Source organism: Mustela putorius, unplaced genomic scaffold (genome assembly GCF_011764305.1).
Source record: "Mustela putorius furo isolate JIRA1106 unplaced genomic scaffold, ASM1176430v1.1 tig00003834_pilon_pilon_pilon, whole genome shotgun sequence".
Taxonomy (NCBI): Eukaryota; Metazoa; Chordata; class Mammalia; order Carnivora; family Mustelidae; genus Mustela; species Mustela putorius.
Genome location: NW_025421987.1, coordinates 56,497,262 through 56,519,180, shown reverse-complemented (window position 1 = coordinate 56,519,180; position 21,919 = coordinate 56,497,262). Strand labels below are relative to the sequence as shown.

General features: G+C 37.2%; 1 protein-coding gene across 4 annotated transcripts in view; it reads right to left on the bottom strand.

Annotated features, from left to right (window-relative positions):
• The window catches only part of MBNL1 (muscleblind like splicing regulator 1), a 198,993-nt gene extending 181,140 nt beyond the window's left edge, over positions 1-17,853 (bottom strand). For 2 of the 4 annotated variants that reach the window (XM_045088530.1, XM_045088539.1), the window contains exon 1: positions 17,627-17,740. The gene's annotated coding sequence lies outside the window, so the exon portion shown is untranslated. The other 2 variants (XM_045088529.1, XM_045088538.1) reach the window with 2 other exon arrangements.
• Positions 17,854-21,919: the final 4,066 nt, after the last annotated feature.

The window sequence follows — 21,919 nt, the reverse complement described above, 5'->3', positions numbered from 1 at the left end:
GGGGGATGGCATGTGATCCAGATTTGGTTTTCACAGAAATAACTAGAGTACTCTCTTGACCACTAGTGTGGGGGCTAATGGTCTAGTCCCAGAGCAGAATGCAGGAGGTGCACCAAAAAGAGTGGGCTCTGCTAGGAGAGCTAGGGGCAGCAAATAGCTGAAGGGCAGTGGAAAACCCTTAGCAGTAAGATACAGTATACATTAGAATCTTATATCTGAGAACTGAAGAGAATCTGTAAGATGACCACCTCCAAGCCTTAAAGGAAGTGAGATTTATGTGTGTGTGCGCGTGTGCACGCATATGTGCACTTTATTTCTTTCTTGAAGTCAACACAGTATAGAAAATTCAAAATTACTGAAAATAGAATATTTTTATAAAAATCAGCAACGATTCTAATTCCCGGAGATAGTCACTGGTCGTACTACAGTTTTTATATCCTTCCAGGCTTTTCTCAACACATTTTTTACATAGCTGACATTGTATATATGCAATTTTGTGTTCTGTTTTCTTTCCCACTTAATCTCATAGTATAACTTTATAAGACAAATGATATCTCTCATATCATTCATCTAAACCTTCATTTATCACATGAGGTTTTGGGGACTGGACAATTAACCCTTGACCAAAACCTCACAGCTAATGAGAGGTCAAGACTGCTGCCCCACAGTGTAGTATTTCACAATCTATATCCCAGATCCTGAATTAATGTGTGTAATATTTAATATATTGACATTCTACTTGGGATATACACATGTTTTTTTAATAAGAACTGTCACTAAGGAAAAGGAAATGGTCTTTTAAAAAGCAGTTACAAAATAAATATGGGGATGCCTAGGTGATTCAGTCGGTTAAGTGTCTGCCTTTGGCTCAGGTCATGATCCCAGGGTCCTGAGATCGAGTCCTGTGTTGGCTCATTGCTCACTGGGGAGTCTGCTTCTCCCTCTGCCTACCGCTCCCCCTACTTGTGCTTTCTTTCTCTCTAATAAATTTCAAAAAAATCTTTAAAAATTTAAAAAACAAACAAAAATAAATATGAAACAGGTAGCCAGAATGCCAAAGTGGGCATATTATGTACGCATGTTTATAGTGTATAATTACATGTAATATTAAGAAATGCTTTCTACCATCTCATAAAGTTGTGTGTATGGCTTAGCCCAGAATCCCCTGTAATTTTTTAGAAATAGTATCTAGTAAGTCTTATAGCATGAATGTTATAGTATAACTATTTTATATACCATAATGCAAATATTTCTATCTATTACCTCTGTCCATGAAGAATAAAAGCATCTGAAAATATGGCCATTGCCTTATTGGTTCCTAAAGGCAAACAAATTTATGAAAATGCCAATAGCAAAGCTGGTTTTTCCTTTCCTGAATGTCTGTTTTCTCTATCTACTCATCTCATATTTGAAGTTCTTTCTTTGGGTTTCTGTGATCATTGATGTCCCTCCCTTTCCTCATTTCATTGTTGGGTTCTCTCTGGATCTTGTCGGCTCCTCTTATTCCTTGTTACCTCTCTGTTTCCTGAAATTACCTTCAGATAGCTTCTCAACAGGTGTCCTAAAGGCCTCTTGAGAAAGGACAACTTTTGTTGCATTAATAAATGGTGGGAGATTCATATACACATGTTTTTCTTTTTCTCCTCTTTGCCTTTCCAGTAGTGTGGACAGTCAGTAGTACAGTCATGAATTAATTCTACTGTCTTAACGTAGGCATCGGTATGCTGGCTGTTGCTTCTTAATTCATTGAACAAATATTTATTGGGCACTGATTATATGCCAAGTGTTGCACTTGGCACCGGAGATAGAGAAATTATTAAGATTTCTGCAAGGTACTCATGGTCTAGTTTAGCTGGGGGGTGGAAGTGAAGGGGCAGATGTGGGTGGGGGGGAAACACCTCACACTTTCAGAAAAAAAAGTGTAGCAAATGAAACAATTCAATTAAATTCAATAAACCCTGAGTGCTCACCATGTGCCAGGCAGATGGTAAGGAGTCTAGGGCTATGCCAGGCCTTGCTCCTCACGGACTCCCAAGAACTGGCAAATGGTAAAATTACCTGGCACGTGTTAAGTGCTTCATGGCAGAAAAACAGTAAGGTCATAAAGGGTCATGAGACGGACAAGCAACTTGATCATAGGAACACTTTTAACAAATCACTGCCCTAGCAATGTGAGAAAGTTTGTTCTTCTTATTTTTTAGGCTGCTATTAGCCAACTGAGGGCCAAGACTAGCTCCCAGACAGCAGGCTTCCCCATCTCACCTTTCCTGAATCCCAGGCTTGCCTTGCAACTCTCTCCTTGCTTCCCCCAGGCCTTCAACAACTAATCCTCAACTAGGTGATAGGAGATTATCTGATTAAAGTCATTCACAGAAAGGTGAGATTGAGGCTTAACCTTTCAAAAGTAATTAGTTTGACAAAAGATAGTTGGATAACCCTAAGGAACCAAACCGCTATCTAACAGAGCTTGGAGGGCTCTGGTGAAGGGCCTCTCCATCTCACCCTCCCAGACACCCGCCACCACCCACAGTTATGTCTTTCCCTATTTCCTCTCCAGAGATAAAGAAGAAGGGAAACTGGTGAATTCAGGAATGTGACAGGACTCTAATGGCACATAACCTCTCTTTGCAGTCTCCCAAGAGGCAAACAAGGTGGTATTTATGGGTCCATCCTAGAAATGGGGAGAATGAAAGTAAGGCAGTAGTAGTTCCTGACTTTGGCTTCATTTTGGATCCATGGAGTGAAATCCAGACCAGACACATCAGAATTTCTGGGAGTGCCATATGAGCACTTTTAAGTTCCTCAGATGGCTCCAGTGTGCAACCAAGATGTCCTCCTACTGAGCTAGAATTCAGGAAATGTAATTACCCAGAATCAGCAGCGATCCATTGACCTGGTCCACGTTCTCCCTTTGGCAAATAAGCCCTATTTGGCTTGAAAGAAACAGTGTTCTCTGCAGGAATGTTTGTCTCAAATGGAGTTAGGTTTGGGTAAACCGGTGCACAGATGCACCTAGACATGTGGGAATCCGGACTAGCTGTCTGGAGCTAAGGTGGCAGAGCGTGTTTATCACGCACCTGGTAGGACATGGCGGCTCTAAGCAACCTAAACACGTTTCACTTCATACCAGGTGAACGTCCGTGGTCTGTCTGTGGGCTTAAAAACAAACTAGAGACAGTCGAGTCCACACAGAGGATAATCCTACACATTCTATAAGGCTTAGGTTGCTATTTATTTATAATTCCATATCCTGCCTCTTTCCAAGAAATTGTAATCATGAGCACTCCTTGAGAATAACATTAGGGTCTCTGAGAGATCTAAAGCATCTTAGGCCACTTCTTTTTGGATTTATTTGTATTGAACTATAGAATGTGTGTGTATGTCTATTACATAAAAGTGTGCATATATACACACGTGTGTGAATATGTGTACGTGTATATAGATATATACATATATAACTTTTTAAAAAATAAAGTCTTACAAATTCTTATATACTTTATGAATTCATTCAACAAAGTAACATGGTTAAATCATAAATACAAATACATTAATAGGACATTTCTCATTCAAATCTCATTTGCAGGTAACATTAGAAGTCTTAATTTACGGTTGTTGTGAATGTGCCTTTGGTCCCAAAGGCCGCACGCAGGTGGCTCCGAATGCCCATATTTTCTGCCACAGGCTTAGCAATGAGTAACTGCCGACAGGACCTGATCCCACTGAGTCTTCCCAGTACTGAATGTATTTTTAGACGATGTTGAACATTCTTTTCCCTTTTCAAACTTTTTCTGGCTGTAGGTCACCAGCTCCCCAGTAAAGGCGGCATTTTCACTGTCTTTTTGCTGTCGACTTTCTTCTCCAGCTCACAAAGAATCACTAAGCACCTGGCATAATTCCAGCCTTTCCTAGAATCTGAGACTATAGAATGAGCAAAACAAGACCTCAAGGCTCTCAAAACATACAGTCCAGCCCGCAAAAGCTATGAAATAGTAAATAATTATAATCAATTAAGTAAACAATATGAGTGTGCACAGTGTAGTGACAGAGAGCAAGAGTGTTAAACAGGTGAATCTAAACTCAAAAGATAGACAATGATCATTATCTTTATGATCTCTCTCTCTCTTTTTTTTTTTTTCCCCACACGATTCAAATGTCTAGAATTACAGCCACGGGAGAGCTGTCCCAGTACTTACACTACATGTCTTCCGTGTTGGAATTCCTTTTAATTTGTAAGACAGAATTCTATTCCTGGCTGCATGAAATAGTGACTTTATTTCTGTCGAGATGCACGTTGTCTGCCATACAGGCCCCGAGGGCAAGGTTTGGGGAAATCTGTGACGGATCTCTACTATGCCTCCCTTGCTGTGTTCTTTGCTGTTTACATTCGTTCATTTCTCGGGTTTAGTCTTTTAAGGTTATGACATCTACAACACAGAGCCAGCTTCTCTCTCATACTTTCAGACAGTGTGGCATGTCAACTTTTGAATTAACCTATGAAAATCCAATTGTATCATCTTTTGTTTCACCAAAGTTAAAGGCTCTTTTTTAAACTTTGTTCCTGGATGTAATTTTTTTTTCCTGTTCCTGAATATAATAGCTAATATGTGCTCTTAAAAAAATAATGTATCAAGTGCCTTTAATAGGAGTTTATTAATTCTGTTCGGGTGCCATTGTAAAGATGTTTATGCATGAATATTCTGGACTAGCAATAGAGCGGTAGTCTGTAACTCCCACCCACAAGCTACTCCCATGCACAGTGTAACTTCCTTCTACAGCGTCAAGACTCCCACGTTCCTACAAAAGCACTTTCCTGTCATTTAGTCTTCACAATTAAATAAAGAAAAAGTTTAAAAAAACTGTTTAAAAGAGGCTGGCCACTCTGGGCCTCTCTTTTCGTGAAGTCATTCTTCCTGAAGATGGTCTAAATTATAGACTTTGCCAGAACAGTTTTTCCTCTTGTGAAGACTTTGAAGTCTGTTTATTCTTACAGCATTCTGGTAGGTCTGTCTAGGAAGAAACTGTAAATAGTTTGTCAGGGTTCCTAAATACCAAGAACTGTATGTGGGCCCGGAGAGGTGTTCACTTTGTTAGATTAGACTTGAACTTGTGGAAAAGGGCATATGTGGCACGAATATCCAACTTATATGAGATGGCCAAAATTAATTATTAAGAAAAAGGAGTATATGGGTGATGCTTGGTCCAACGCTGGATATTTTCCTCACTGTGATGGAAGAAGGCAGCTGAAGTGAATCTATTTCATTTATGACTAAATTCCCAGATAACTCAAGAGAAAACACAGCCTCTTGGGATTACTGGCAATTGGTATACATGTGCCAAATACGACACATGGGCCAGCTTCCACTGGCAAGGGTCATGGCTGCTACAGCCTTGTCCTTCTGCCTGTGTTGTTGGCTCCTCTTGGAAATAGCATAGCTCTCTCTCACCAAACTGGTGCAATGGCTTGCGTAGGCACCACGCTTTTAAGCAGAATCAGGTTAAAATATAAGGGGGTGTTATTTCCAAGGCTTCTGCTCTGTCTCTGCCTCAGCTCCTATGAAATAAAGACAGTCTTTGGAGTCTGTTCTGAGGCACAGATTTCTAGGCAATGTACTCTCCGTTTCCTGCTAACATAAACTGTCTACCTCATAGAACTGTGATAATGAACGATTTCACAGGAATCGATCTAACGTATGTCAGGCCTTTGACAAATTACAGCTATTGTAATAATTTCAAATTATGAACTTAAAAATATAGAATATTTAAAGAACAAGCACATGTGAAACTTCAGATCTCTTCAAAACATGAGCATTAAAATCAAATTACAACTTTAAGAAATGTACAGCTATTGTTTATAAGATAAAAGATCCTTTTACAGTTTCTTGAATGGACAGGTAGGATATAATCAAAAGGGAATCAATCCAAGATGTTCCCTAGAATGATTAACAGGCACTTTAGAAACATCACTCCTCATTGACCAGAGCACAGCTTTCTTTTGTCTAACTTTCCCCCTCCACTTTATGAGAAGAAACATGGGAAGGACAAGCCAAGCCAAGAAAAAGGCATCTATCACTTTAAAAAAGAGTGTATGATGCACAGTTGCATTGAAACCACATCCTTCAGAGCTGTGTGTGTGTATGTGTGTGTGTTAATGCAGTCAGAGCTGTTAACATAGGATAAAAATTTAGTTGTCTACTTGCCTCTTTTAAGTAATACAAGTCAAGAGATGTTCCAGGCATAGTTTCTCTTTTATTTTTCCCCCAGCTTTTACTCCTACCTCCCTAAAAAATGTATCTCTCAATTTCATCAGAACAAACACCCTCAGAGCTCTAAGTGAAGAAAATAATGATTATGTGTTGCTAAGTACTATTTAGTAACAAAGGCTTGGGCCACAGGAATGGTGACATCACCCACAGAAAAAGGAACATTTATACTTTTGAAAGAGATTCTTTTCCAACATGATGGGTCACCAATCAGAGGAACAAAGCCGAATAAGGCAGCAGGAGAGGACTCCTAGCCCTGGAAAAGGCATCTTTAGCATCTGATTCTGGAGTCATGCCTTAAGCCCACGTGCTCTTTCTACGCTCCCCTCCCAAATCTAGTTCGTGTCAACAAATGTGTACTATTCTTACTGTAGAAAACCTACTATTCTCATACTTTAGTATATTTGCTTCTTGGTGAATCTGTCCATCTGTAGTAAGTAGCAGGTCAGGAAGCGGCTTTCTGTTTCAAGAGCGTTCCCCAAATAATCACATCCTGCAGATAGCCATGCATTTACACACGCATACACTCAGAAACCACACACCATCTCACACTTGGCAATAATCCAGTGACACGGTGAGTCATCAGACCCACGTGTTTGCACGATACAATGGACTGCATCCCTTAAATAGCACGTAAGTCATCTATAGTCTTCCACACTTCCCAATACCAGTAACATAATGATTTTCTATTTGGGTTTTGTCAGAAACACTCAAAAGTCAGCTTGTGGCTCCTACAATATCATGTCTGCCTGCCTTGGGGAAGTTACCGTTGTGTTCCTCTACACCCCACCCTTGTCATCCTTCTATTCACACTCAGTCCAATGCCACTGGTAGGGTTTTGTTTTTTTTTTTCATTGTCAGCTCTTAACCCAGAAATAGAAGCAGCCACACTAGTTGTCATTAGCTTCTCAAGTATATGGGGATGCCACTTGCTCGTGTCCCTAATAGCTATTAGGTTTGTTAAAATAATAATAATAATAATGATAACAATAATAGCAATGGTAATAATAACAAAAATAACAATAATAATACTGATAAAAATAATATGAAGAAGGAGAAGAGAAAGAAGAAGAAGAAGAGGAAGAAGGAGGAGGAGGAGAAGGAGGAGGAGGGGGAGAGGAGGAGGGGGAGCAGGGGGAGGAGGAAGAGGAAGAGGAGGTCCTTTTCAGGAAGATATTTTATATTCCCTTCCTAAATCACACTCAGCCTCCCAACTCCCACTCAAAAGTTGTGTCCGACTAATTCTGGGATTTAAAATGTAATAACTGGATGATTTCAATCTCTTGGGATAATATAAATAAATCAGAGGAAATTTATAATTGTTCTGAAAATGCAATGTCAATACCTGCTTCTTATAATAGGAACAGGTTGATGCTGCAAGGGTCCCTACCGTCATTGGCGCTGGGATTTGAGAAGAATCAATAAGAGGACATCTGTTGTCCCCAGAGACTGGAAAACAGCTTTTCTCTAGACTTACCTACTTCATATCCACGCAGAAACTAAGGCGCCCAATGACCCCATTACCAGACATCAGGCTACCTATTTTCAGTGGCCATGATCAAGGTCAGCTATCCCACAGCAATTGTGCTGAAAAATCTTAGATTGACCAATTCAAATAATATTTAAGCCCTTTTCACTTTTATCAAACCCACACCTATTATAAAAATGAGGAAAAGGTAAGAAAATGTAGTTAACTTGCGAAGATAAATTCCACTTACTTGAAATTTATCTAAATATAAAATTTATCACCTGAGAAAGCTTTTGACCTATGTAGTAATTTTGCTTCTCTTCAAACAACAGTTTTTCCTACTCTGTATTAAACACAGATAATGAATGGATCATTCATTGCACACGGTTCCCCAGTACATACATGTGCCTGTCCTTGCAAATATTTGCTCACTCTGTGTAACTCCTTGCCTTGTCTACAATCTCAGTAACCTGGACCTTTGTCAACCCCAGGTCCCTTGCTTCATCTCCCACTACTCTCTGAGACTCGGAGTCTTCTTTCTCCTTCTCAGAAAAGCAGATGTCCTTCCTGCCTCTGCACTTGCGTATCACTCTTCCCAGGGGCTTCTGCACGGCACCAGGCTTCTCATCATTCAGGAGTTAGCTTAAATATTTCCCTTCCTGAGAGGCTAGGTAGGGAAAGAAGCTTCCCTTCTCTGTTTCTCTATCCTTTTACTTTGCTGAATTGTCTTCATGCTGCTGTCATCATCTAAAATTCCCTTTTCAAAAATTCACTTGTTAACTGGCTTACTCATCGACTTCCCCCCAGACTGAAGTTCAGCTCCTCCAGGGTAGAAACTTGTTCTTGGTCACTGGTATCCCACAGCCTCTAGATGGGTGCTTAATGCATAATGCTTGATATATGAATACATGTGTATATGCACTTCAAAATGGAAACAGAAGCTTCTCACAAGAATTAAAACCCTCTCTTCGCATAGCCCACTTCCTGAGGAGAACCACAAAGGCGGGGTCACCAAATACCTCTTCTGGCAGGACCACAGAAGAGAAAACAAACAAACAAACAAACAAAAACCAATACAAAACCATGGCTCAATGTTAATTTCATGTACTGTTGAAATGTTTTTCCAGTTCTTTGACAATTTTCTGAGTTTTTTTGAAAATGTATTATCCCAATTCTTTTCCTCTTGATGAAAACTTGGATCATTCGACCTTAATGCTGCCTCCCCCAGGGAGCCTTGTGCCATGGCTGCACCAAGAAGTATAACCCCCAAGTATTTTAATGTCTCAGGTGACTCCTTACATTTTTCATAGTGTGGCTGAAAATTGACGTCTTTTGAGATTTTTCCTACTAGTGCCTAAGAATTTCAGAGGGGCTGTGCCATATAATATATACATTTTTAACTGTATTTAAACCAAAGCTTTGCCTATTCTGTTTCTCAATGTAAGTTCTAAAGGCAGTGTATTAATTATAAAGATCCATTGTAGAGACAGACACACCAGGATCAGTTTGGTAACCACTATCAAGTGAACTCTCTCAGAACCTTTTTTTCCTTAAATCTGTAAAATAGTAATAATGGTACTTAACTCACAAAGTTAGTGAGGGTGTTAAATTTGTTAATCATCTGAAGCATCTAATACATAATGTTATCTTAAAACTGGTACTAAAAATGATATGCAATGGTACTAAAAACTAGTACTAAAAAAATATAACAGCAAAGCTATTATTATTAACATTGTCATCATCATCATCTAGGACCTAATAATCTCAAGAACCAAGACCTATGTTTATAACCTTAAACTTAATCTGTTGGATATTCACACAAAACAACTCCAAACAGTTTTCCTAGAATAGCTTTAAAATCCACTTCAAGATGAAATATAAAACCAGGAAATAATTACAAAACAATATGTGAACTATATGCATAGCCATGAGGCCAGCGCAGGCAGATGGTTAATCAGGAAAGAATTCTGGAAGGAGATTGCTCTTCCATCTGGCTTGAGGGAAGCAATGAACCCTAACTGGCAAGGGAGGGTGGGCACATGTTTTTCTTGGGGGTGAGGGCAGAGGCAGAACAAGTGCAAAGGCAGTGGGGCAGCAAAGCAGAGCAATTGCCCCCAGGATCCTAAGAGATTAGTGGTACCCGCTGTGAACCCGTCCCTTTTAGCTGCATGGAAGACAGCCAATACACAAAGAAGAGAATTCTCGGTCTATTTGTTGTCTCCTGGGACCACTTCTTTTGTTGCAGTTCCTTTCATTCTGTGTTAACAGAACTATCCCACCTGACAACTGCATTGCACAACAAATACCCATGGCCGCCTCTACATGACCTTGGGAGATAGTTGTTATTTTTGTCACATTTGTTTTATTTATAAATAAGGCTCAGAACTGTTGAGGCCTTGTGCTTACTCATCACTTGAATACCTAGTATGTTCCATGCATTTTTCTAGACATTGAGGATGTAACATGAACTAAACATTTCAGACCAAACCCTGCCCCCATGGACCTTACATTTTAGTAGTAGAAACAGACAACAAGTAATTAAACAAAGAAATAAAGATAAAAATTTTATGTAACATTGAGTGTTAGCAAGAAAATGAAAATGAGACGAAAGGATAGAGAGTGGGTTAGGGACACGATAATAAAATACGTACTCGGTCATGGAAGACACCCTTTAGGAGGGACATTTGAACATCTGAATAAAGAAGAGCTGTGTCACAATAATGTGTGAGAAGAATATGCCGTGAAAAGATGGGGAAAGCACGTGCAAATTCTCTGAGTCAGGAATGAATTTAGGATGCCCTAGAGGCAAAATAAGGAGTGGAGCCAGAGCATAATGAATGAAGGATTGAGAAGTAGGATATGAGGGTGGAGATGTAGGTAGAGGACAAGACACATAAGCAACAGAGAGGAATTTGGATTCTTTCATAATTAAAATAGGAAACCATTAAAGAATTTTGAGCAGGGAGTCACGTGATTTGACTTCTATTTTAAAACGTCATGCTGGGGGTGCCTGGGTAGCTCAGTAGGTTAAAGCCTATGCCTTCAGCTCAGGTCATGATCCCAGGGTCCTGGGATCGAGCCCCGCATCGGGCTCTCTGCTCAGCGGAGAGCCTGCTTCCCCCTCTCTCTCTGCCTGACTCTCTGCCTACTTGTGATTTCTGTCTGTCAAATAAATACATAAAATCTTAAAAAAAAAAAATCATGCTGGCAGGAATGCAAGAATTGAAAGAGGGATTTCTTAATAGGCTACAAGTAGAATGGAGATGTCCAGAAGAAATGATAGTGTTGTACACTGAGCTCAAGATGGTGGAACGGATGAACCTGGTCGATGCTGAGATATTTTTTGGAAATAGAACTGATGGGCTTGCCGATAAATAGAATATAGGTGAAGGAAAGAAAGAAATTAGTAATGCTTTTGACCTGGATAACTGGGTGTAAGATGGTGTCATTTATCAACCAAAGAAGACTGGGCAGGGAGCAGAGAGAAGGGTGATCAATGAGAGGCTTTCTTATGAGTCCAGAAGTTGGCAAAAAGTTAAGAAGGTATGAATTTTTTTTTAACTTACAGTTATGGTGCTAGATATCTGAATAGAGAAGAGAAGTAACCATCCAAGATTCATAGTCCATAAGTGACAGAATAGAAACTGAAAATGAATCTTGAGACTGACCCACTTTCTCTTCCTGCCACAAATATCAGGATGCATTCATCGTTATGAATACGAGAGAAGAATATGGGGGAGTGCTAGGGGCAGGAATATTCTAGAAAAGGTTGAGAATTTGTCCAATGCTATGGACTACACAAATTCATGGTTGCTTCTTTCTTTACCTATTTTTCTGTAAATCTGATGATACATGCACATTTAACTTTTTTTTTTGAGCATTGGAAATGTTTACTATATGAATAAATATGAAATAGTATTTTTCTAATCTCTTTTTTTATATTTTCTTTTTTTTTTAGCTTTTTATTTCACATTTAACTTTTAAAAGCCACTCTGGAATAATAAATTCATAAGGTTGACAAAATACCTCTGATAACCTACTTTCTTTTCTAAAATTGTCCCTTTTTGGAATATCCAAGAGGATATTAAATTCAGACTAATTGTAGATTGAACAGAATTGAAATATAAAGATAAACGTTTAGCCAATAACTCAAACAGGTATTTCCGAATTGTATCATAATATCTGAATTACGATGATCAGATTTCTTTAACAGACATGGCTGGGACAAGTAACACTTACTCTCCATGGCTTGGAAAAAAATTAAAAGCCAATAAATTAAAAAATAAAATTAAACCAGTAACAATGCAGAGGGGAAAAAAAATTCTAAAACTGGAAACAAACAGAAACAAATGAACCTGGTTGTGGGTATTATGGAGGGCACATAATACATGGAGCACTGGGTGTGGTGCATAAACAATGAATTCTGTTACTCTGAAAAGAAATTAAATAAAAACAATTTTTTTAAATCAGATACAGAAATAAAGGTGCATAGAGATAGTTTAAAAAAAAAAGAAAGAAACAAATGAACCTTATTATATTTCAAATGAATACTATGATAACCCTACATGGAGAGAAAGAAAAAGAGGCAGGGATGGAAGGAAGGGAGAAAGCAGCATGAAAGGATTCATCCAAGCAACCACAAACACGTATTTGGTGGGTTATGGGTATGTGGGGTAAGAAGTGCATACAGACCCAGAATTCTTTTTCAGTAGGTTTGTTTATTATAGTGGTTTGGGTAAAGTAATTCAGAAATTATTTTAGATGTTTTATAGAAATGAGTAAATAAGTAAACATGCTGATGTTAAGATCCAAGGCTCATGCTATGGAGGAAGGAGCACACAAACATGGCATAGGCGAAGGCAAGAAATAACCTTCTGGGGATGGATTAGAACCGGAGATATCAGATAAACTCATGATGCCCAAAATATGTGTGTATAGATACAAGAGTTTTTATGAATTCATGCATGCTTGTGGGTATGCATACTATGTGCATTTGCATTGGTCAACAAACAAAAACACTCCAGTGGCAGTGAGTATACCTAACCCAGATCTTGGCCTCTCATACCATTCCCCATCAAAAGAAATGAGATGTGGGGTACCTGGGTGGCTCAGTCATTTAAGTGCTGACTCTTGATTTCAGCTCAGGTCATGATCTCAGGGTTGTGGAATCGAATCCCGTGTCAGGCTCTGGCTCAGGTTTGTGGGATCAAACCCCATGGCAGGGAGTCTGCTTGAGATTCTATCTCTCTCCCTCTTCTTTCACCCCTCTCCTTGCTCTCTCTCTTCTCTCTCTTTGAAAGAAAGAAAGAAAAGTAAAAGAAAGAAAGAAATCTTAAAAAATAAAAGAAAGAAAAAAGAAGAAATGAATGATTCTGTGTTTGGGATGGGATAAGTACAAGATGAGGTTAGAAGATCTTTTTACACCAGAAAGTGTTCACTAACATGATGGAGGCATGCCACAGGGACATAGGAGCCAGAATAAGAGGGCTTTTTGAGCACCATTATAATTAAGGCAGCAAGGAATTATAAACCATTGGAGAGATAGAAATTCATGACTTATTATCAGTAACACATACACAAATTAGTAATTAAATACAGGAGAGAAGGGAGTTCTTTTGCTTACATTAGAATGCAAAAGACTGACTGAAATATGCAAGGAGTGCTGGAGCTGGAGAATCATCATTTTCTAACTATCACGCATTACAGTAAAGACTGCATCAGATGAGAACATCAATTAATATTAAATCCAAAGGGAAATGTTTCATGAGGAGTTGTCATTATAAAGTAGAGAAATGAGGCAACACTTTGACATGACAGCCTAGGTTAGCATTACTAGTGGGGCACAGGATGAGCATCTTGTGGCTCTAGATACTATGATCGCATGAGAGGAGACATCACCTATGCCATATTCTAGCAAAAAATGCATAGCCACAATCTCATCATAAGGAAATGTCAGACACAGACCAATGAGGAAACACTCTGTTAAAAAAGAAGTCTAAAAGAGTAGTCTAAAAAAAAAGTCTAAAAGAATAGACTTTAAAGTTTTCAATTTCATAAAAGACAAAGACATGATGTGGAAATGTTCCAGATTAAGGGAGGCTAAAGAGACTTTGCAACTACATGTAACACATGACTCTAAACTGGATTCTTTACTGGAGGGGAACATACTATAAAGGGTATTATCAGATAAATAGCAAAATTGGAATATGGGCAAGTGTTAGATAAAAGTATTGTATCAATGTGAATTTATGAAGTAGATATTGTAACCGTTGCATAAGAGACTACCTCTATTTTTAGCACTTACAAGCTGAAGTCAAGGGTCATGTTTTTTATAACTTACCCTCAAGTGGTTTGGAAAGAAAAAGTGGAGACAGAAAGATAGAAAGAATAAGAGCAAATTATAATATAAAACAAATAGAGTAAAATATTAAGATCAGGCAAATCTGGGTAAGGATATATAGGTATTCATTATGCTATTTTTATTTTTACAACTCTTTTGAGCTTGAAATTATTTCTTAAAAAAATTTAAAGTAGGTGAAGTATAATAAGCATTTCTAGTGAACATTTAAGAGACTCCAATGGCATCAGATACGATTTTTACTCAGAAGGCAGCCTAATTGCCTAGAGAATGTTCTCTTCTCCAATTCAGACCTGTTCACCAATACAGGAAAAGCATAAAAGCATTCTGCTTCAATTTTTTTCTTATGTAAAATGAAAATAAATCGAACTGAGGTATGATTAAAGAAAAATGCTGCTAAATTTATTTTTTTCAGAATCAGAATTGTGGTGACTTTTTTCATGATCATATTACTATTTGTGTTTGTTTCCAAAGTGAAAAGAATTTTTGAGGCTGTGATAGCCACCCAATATTGAAAAAACCGAGAACTTAAAATGAAGTATCTGTAAAGTAGAATAACAAAGAGCTGTGACATTTTATACTAACTTGTGGAGTAAAACCAGTAGGCTAACTTCATTTCTGATTTACTTCCCATGGTTCCAATATGAATTAATTATTTTAATGCCATTTTTCTCTCAATTTGGATCTAAAACTACAAATCCACTGTTCTCCTTACTAATACTGAAAAATTAAGACCTTTAGAAAATAATGAAAAGACAAAGCTGGAAAGCATCTAGAAGACATCAAATCTAAGTCCCTAATTTTAGTTCATATAAAATAATAAAAATATCAATGATGTTAGGGAAGTATTGGAAATCATAATTCTCAAACAGCAAATAATTTACATTTTAAAAATTAAAAAATCACAAAGATATAAAAGTTATATTTTCTAGAACACAGATGTGTACATTATACTTCATAAAATATACCCTTTTAAATGGAAATATTCAGAAATGTAAAAGAACCTGCCTTTATTCTTTATATTTGCAGAAATTATTTCCCGTATGAAAATGAGATAGATATTCTCTCTTACAGAGCACATGTACTTCCAAAGCACATATTTTTGTGAACACAATAATTTTCCCATTGAACACATATTTTTATTACTAGAATAAGTATGAATATGTTACATGTGGCACTTATCCAGATTTAGAGGATTTTTGTTTCTGAGTTCAAAACATGCCATCCCTCTTAGTTTGCACCCAAACCACGATCTTTCTTTAGGGCAACAAACTCTCATCTACTTTTGCAAATGAAAAAATGGCCGAAAGAAGGGGAAACCAAACAAGTGTTTCAATGCTTCAGAAGTTCTTTTGGAAGTCAACTTATTTATGTTGAGAACAAATAGCATCATTGTTTCAAAGTGAAATTATTATCTGAGCCGTAATATATTTGCCAAGGTGGGATAGAGCCCTCTAGAAGCAGGTCATTCTCCTGCACAGATGGGGGGCTCTAGAAAGTTCACACTGTGAAGGAGGGCGCAGACACCCACTAAGCGGTGAGATTTGTTGGATCAACCCTGGATTTCAACAATTGGACGGATGCTGAGCAAGATCACGCACACACCACATAGTCAACCATGTCTTACTAATTCAGAAAATTTCACAGTACTATGCTGCAGTCACCCAGTTTCAACTTAGATTAGATTCAATGAAAATTTATGCCTTAGGGTGTCGCCTGAATGTAATCTTAACGAAACAGTAAAATATTTATCTTTAGTTCAAAAGTTAAAATTTGTGTATTCCAGTAATAAATTATTTGCAATATTATATCTAATTTCACTTCAAAAAATTTGGATTTGGGGGTGGAGTCTAAGTGCTTTTTTCTTACTACACTGTGTGCAAGAAAAGCAGAAGCAATGCATCTTGTTATCCTCCTAGTAATGGTAAGATCGGCTCCTTTAACAATCTGCGCGACTAAGGAAACTCAACCAGGTAGCTCTAATTTTTTTCTGTAAATATGATTTTGTCACAGAAAAAATTTTAAATTTATTTTCCTTAAGCTGGAGCTAGGCTGTTCATTCAGAGATTTCAATAGTTCACAACCACCACCACCACTACCACCACAATACTTCCAACTTGCCAGCAAGATAGGATTTTCTCTACTTCTTGGGCCTTCATTTGCCATTCTGAATGACTGTATGTTGATCAATTTAGATTGTAACCTCCTTGGGCTGTGTTTTTCTTGGTTGTTATCAGTTATTCAGTGTAATACCACACTATGTATGACAAACACACAACACTTAATAGTTTATGGTATCGAAATATCTCATCCTTAAAATTCTGGACATTTAAAAATACTACCATCTTCCCCCCCCCCCCTGCCAAGAGAAGGACATTATAAGTGGTTTTGTTGCAAAGAACAATGATGAAGTTCTGGTGTGTTTAATAAATGTGTGATACATAAAGATGAACATACACAATTTTAATGGATTCCTCACAACTACCAACTTAATTTTAAGATTTTGATCTAGTTAAGAATGTCAAATTTGAGTCCACAGTTCACTGACCGAATTTATAACACTAACAGTCTGTTTTTCTTCTCTCTGTAACCAAAAGACAACAAGTCCTGTCACAGCACATTGCATGAAAATAAATTTTTAAAAATACCCTATTTTCTAGGTAATGTAATAGAACGCATGTGATGGCTTGTTTAACCAAACTGATTAAAATGAAGTCCGTTAATTTATGGAATAATGCAGACTTTCTTTTTCAGAAGCCATGTGATTATTCTAATTAAAAAAATTAAATAAGCATTCATTTGATTAAAAAAGGATTTAAAAATTGCTGTATGATAAATATAATTCTATTACATAGTTAATATGTATATACATTACTCTAGCGTGGCACAAATAAAAATAATTCTGCTGGATTTAGATTACTTTAGAATTGCCTAATAAAATTAGTTTCTGCTTAGTTTGATCCCCAATTATGAATCCAAATGGTCTTACAGTTCTTGTCCAGTTTTGAGCATTAAAACTACAAATAAATCTTAAAACAAACATAAATTTCTAAAATTTGATTTACTTACTTTAGTTACATTTTTAAATACTACTATCTACACTACAAATTGCTTTTTCAAAGGTATTTCAATATCATCAAAATGTGATGATATGAAAAATAATACTGAAATGTAACACCTTAAATAATACTATGTATTTTCACAGTAAATAGAATCAAATGCAAGAATATCTTTTTTTACATAAAATGTCCGACTAGTCATAGGCAAAATGGACAAACAAATATAGGTAGGATAACTTACAAATGTTAGGAATTTACTCGAGCTAGGGGAAGAAAAAGTTTTCAAATTTATATCAATACAAAAGTTCTTTCAGCATTAAACTGTGTACAAAATTATGAAAAAAAGAGAACTTGTTTACTTTTCAGTTAAAATAATTTGGAGATCAATAAGCACTTCAAACTGGCCCAGCTTTTCAAAAGGTTTTATGTAAAGTTGAAATGGCAAACTTACTAAACTTCATCTAAAATATTGAGTACTTACTTGAAAATGATCAGATTTATCTCATCGATTTCATAATCCAACCAATATTTAAGTTGTTGTTCCACAAACAGAAATCCAAGCAATAAAATGAAAAATAGCAAGCGAACCCTTTCTTCTTACCGCAATGTCTTCTTTTCCGTTGGTTGTTAAGCTGCTTAAATAGTTGAGGTAACCAGCATCTCCAAGGGCTCTGACTCCACTCAGTTCTATTCAGTCAATTTTTTTTTTTCTCTGCAAAAGGACACTACCAAAAGAGGAAGTTGTGAAACACCAGAGTCATTTTGCTTTATAAATTCTATGGAGAATGGAAAAGTCTTCACAAACCTTACATTTAGAGTCATGGGGACAGGTTGTAATTTGTTCATTTATACATACACAATTAACACATACACGAATTTATAGGTGTAAGCAAGTTTTCAAAAAGTTAAGTTATTGAAATATATCCTTGATTATGCAATGCTCATTTACATAAGGAAACATCTCCTCTGTGGCCGAAAGATAATCATAGAAAAACAAAATACCGCTCTATGCAGACGAAAACTGTCAAGCTGATACATGAGGAATAAACTTGCTTTTATAAGGCTAATTAATTTAAACTCTTTGGAGTATGACCTAAATGCTAATCTGACTGGAGACATAATGTAAAAACAAAATAAAACAAAACAAACAAACAAACAAAAACTTCAGTAAACGGGCATTTTCCTGGAATCTGGGTAGTGGTTTTTTACCTACAAGCCTTAAGCTTCCTTTCTCATGAGTAGCTGCCTGTTACATATAGATAAAGCATTGCAAAACTGAAACTCTTGCTTATCCATAAGCTACGGTCTCTCTCAACTTCAGCCACAAGAATAAAAAACAGGTGCAGGTCCTGCACTGTTGAACTTAACCGGTCAAGTTTCTACCAGGTTGGAGCACTAACTGAAAATATTTATGGGATGGTAAGGACAATGGTGGAAAAAGGACCAAAAAAAAGAAAAAAGAAAAAAGAAAAAAAAAACCCGTTGATCAAAGCCAACACTATCGCCAACCTCAAATAGAAGGAAATACTCATATACATACTTCTCCCAGGTTACTGAATAGAAGAAGCAGATGAACACCAGATGAACAGCTGCAATTTGTTTGTGGCAGTTCCCCACCCCCCCCTCCGTCCCTTGCTGTTGGGGAAGGGAAGGGGGGCGGGGTGGATTGCAAGAATAACAGTAATTATGCAAACCTCCACACACTGCAAGAACCACTTTCTGGACTTTGGAAACTACCATGCTCCCAGGGTATCACACTCTGCTTTTCACTTAACCATATTTTCAAAGGGGCAATAAAGAGCAATTAGGGGATAATGAAAAACGGAAACATTTTCCCCTTTCACCTAAACTCCTATGTGATGTGAATTTGCAGGAAGTAAAGATAAATGAACAAACAGTACTAAGAAAGCTGCCACAACAACAGCAGAACACCAGAGCATCATCAATATAAAATTGGACTGGAATTCTTTACTGAGATACTTATAAGAAAATTCTTGAAGAAAACGTTATTAATGAGATTAACATCGCTTAGATTCTATGTGTTTTGAAAAAATTTAAATGTGATCATATTTGTGAGTTTTTTTTTTTTTTTTAATTTCATTTATTTATTCATCACGGAGAGAGGGAGAAAGAGAGAGTGTACAAGCAGGGGGAGCAGCAGGCAGGAGAAGCAGGTTCCCAGCTAAGCAAGGAGCTCTATGCGAGACTTGATCCCAGGATCTTGGGATCCTGACCTGAGCCAAAGGCAGATGACTAACCGACCTAGCCACCCAGGTGTCCCTAAATATGACTCTATTTGACATCTGTTATAAAACACTAGGTCCTCCTGCCAAAGACCCAGGCTCAGTACCGGAAGCATAGTGCTGAATATCGATCGATGGTTTTAATGTGCTAGCTCAGTGTGTGTGTCCCTTTCACCTGGATGGTGGATGCGTGTCTCTGTTTCTCCAGTGATTCTTTCCAGGCTGGTGAATATGATCAAGGGTCCCTCTGTCTTAGACAGTTCTCCTCTGACTGACCTGTCCTATGACTTTCCCATTTGAAAAAGTTTTCGTCATTGACTTCTTTAATGTCTTCATAGTTGTGTGTGTGTGCGCGCACACACATGTGTTTGTGGGTGTTTGGTAGAACATACATAAAACTGACAATTTTTTCATTTTATGCTTATAGTCCAGAGACATTAATTATATGCATGTTATTATACAATCATCACCACCACCCATCTTTAGATCTTTATATCCTCCCAAACTGAAACTCTATACTCATTAATAATAATAACTTCCCATTCCTCTTCTCTGGCCCCCACCCAGTCCCTGGCAGCCACCATTCCTCCTTCTGTCTCTATGAGTTTGACTTCTCTAGGTACCTCATGCAAGTAGAATCGTAGATGATTCATCCTCGTAGCTGGCTTGTTTCACTCAGGTGCATCCCAGGTCACAGCATATGTGAGAATCTTTTTTCCTTTTTAAGGCTGAATAATTTTTCATTATAGGTATATGCCACATCTTATTTATCTGTTCATTCGTCAATGGACATTTGTGTTTGCTTCCACTTTTTGGCTATTGTGAATAATCCTGCTGAGAACATGGGTGCACAGATATTTGAGTCTATGATTTCAATTCTTTGGGCTATATTCTTTTTGGGTATATACCCAATAAATAGAAATGGCTAGACTTAAGTATTCCTTATTGCTGGATCATATCATGATTCTATGTTTAAATTTTTCAGGACCTGCCACGCTGCTAAATTCTCCTGTATTCATGCTTCATCTTTCTGCCTTCTGGTTTCTGCTTCTCCTATTAACTGAGACTCTTTTGCCAAAGTCACCAAAGGTCTATGTTAGCAAATCCAAATGACACTTCAAAGCCCTCTTGACTTTTTTGCGGCATATGCCACTGGTGATCACTTTCTTCTTATAGACGTGCTCTCTGTGCTTGAGTTCTTCACCCTCTCCTTCTGACGGCGTGGCAATCTCTTCTTTGACTTTCTTATAGGGTTCCTGAACTGTGTTCATCCGTTAAACATTGCTGATTCTCAGGATTTTGATCTGGGCCTGCTCCTCTTCTTATCCACAAGCCCCTCAGTATACTTCCATGGTATCAGTTGGCAAATACTTACTGCTCCCACACCTCCATTTCCAACCTAGATATCTCCCTAGAAAATTTTGACCAGTACAAAATTCAAGATTGTTTTGACTTGTGATCTAGAGAAAAGCATCTGCATAAAGGGCCTGAGATCAACCACATTTTTTACTTCTATTGTTTAACCTTGGATAAGTCAGCTAGTACTTCTGAGCCCTGTTTTCTCATCTGTAAAAGGGGGCCCGTTAAAAACCACTTTGGAGAATTATGGGAAGTTATTTTCCTAATATCCAAAAATTATAAAATAAAGAATATTTTGTTGTGTTTATAGTATAAAAATACAGATAAGGCAAAAGTTCATCCTGTTTCCCTCTAGCATGATTCTTCATATATATATATATATATATATATATATATACACACATACTCACATATATGTATATGTATATATGTATACACACACACATATATATACATATATATGACACAGAATGAAATAATTTTGTGGGTCTTTAAATATATATAACATCACAGTATATTTTTCACTATGACTTTTTTTTAACTTATCAGTATAGCTTGAAGATAGAGCCAAGATATTCTTTTGAACTGACTCATACACATCTAATCCCCCATTGATAAAGTTTATGTAATTTCTTCACAATTAAAAATAGTGTAGCTGGTCAACAGCATTATAGATGCCTCCTTAAAAGTATGTACAAGACTTTCTTTAAGGTTAAGTATAGGAAAGGAGAATTGTTGGACCACAGGGTATATATGTTAAAATGAAAATTGTTACTGCTAAATTGCCCAGTCAAAAAAAAAAAAAAAAACCAAAAACAAAAACTTGACCAGTTTGAACTTCCAACATTTCCTGTTTTTCCACTCTATTGCCACTACTTGATATAATCAAACTTTTAAAGATTTGCCAATCTGATGGGCAAAAAATTGGTGTCTTAATATTTTTAATTTGTATTTCCCTGATTACTATGGAGATGGAACATATTTTAATGTTTGTATCCCCTTTTGTATTTCCTGTTTTGTAAATTGCCTGTTCATTCATTCCAGACATTTGTTGTTTGGATAATTGTCAGCTTTTTATTGATTTGCAGAGTTAAAGTTACCTTCTGTTTTTGTGTATTGTAATCCTTGTTCTTTTTTAATGCTCCAGTTATTAAATACTGTAGCTTTTTGAG